The following is an 893-nucleotide window of genomic DNA, read 5'->3' as shown; positions in this document are numbered from 1 at the left end:
AGAGAGCGGGAGAGGGAGGGAGAGAGAGCGGGAGAGGGAGGGAGAGAGAGCGGGAGAGAGGCGGGAGAGAGGAGCGGGAGAGGGAGGAGAGGAGCGGGAGAGGGAGAGAGAGCGGGAGAGGGAGAGGAGAGCGGAGGGGAGAGGGAGGGAGAGAGAGCGGGAGGAGGAGAGAGAGAGCGGGAGAGGGAGAAGAGCGGGAGAGGGAGAGAGAGCGGGAGAGGGAGAGAGAGCGGGAGAGGGAGAGAGAGCGGGAGAGGGAGAGAGAGCGGAGAGGAGGAGAGAGAGCGGGAGAGGGAGAGAGAGCGGGAGAGGGAGAGAGAGCGGGAGAGGGAGAGAGAGCGGGAGAGGGAGAGAGAGCGGGAGAGGGAGAGAGAGCGGAGAGGGAGAGAGAGCGGGAGAGGGAGAGAGAGCGGGAGAGGGAGGGAGAGAGAGCGGGGAGGAGGGGAGAGAGAGCGGGAGAGGGAGGGAGAGAGAGCGGAGAGGGAGAGAGAGCGGGAGAGGGAGAGAGAGCGGGAGAGGGGGAGAGAGAGCGGGAGAGGGAGAGAGAGCGGGAGAGGGAGGGAGAGAGAGCGGAGAGGAGAGGGAGAGAGAGCGGGAGAGGGAGAGGGAGAGAGAGCGGGAGAGGGAGAGGGAGAGAGAGCGGGAGAGGAGAGAGAGCGGGAGAGGGAGAGGGGAGAGAGAGCGGGAGAGGGAGAGAGAGCGGGAGAGGGAGAGAGAGCGGGAGAGGGAGGGAGAGAGCGGGAGAGAGGGAGAGAGAGGCGGGAGAGGGAGGAGAGAGAGCGGGAGAGGGAGGAGAGAGCGGGAGAGGGAGGAGAGAGAGCGGGAGAGGGAGAGAGAGCGGGAGAGGGAGGAGAGAGCGGGAGAGGGGAGAGAGGAGCGGGAGAGGGAGGAGA

The sequence above is a fragment of the Heterodontus francisci genome, chromosome 34 (genome assembly GCF_036365525.1).
Source record: "Heterodontus francisci isolate sHetFra1 chromosome 34, sHetFra1.hap1, whole genome shotgun sequence".
NCBI lineage: Eukaryota > Metazoa > Chordata > Chondrichthyes > Heterodontiformes > Heterodontidae > Heterodontus > Heterodontus francisci.
The sequence above is the reverse complement of the archived record's forward strand: the minus strand, read 5'-3'. Positions refer to the sequence as shown.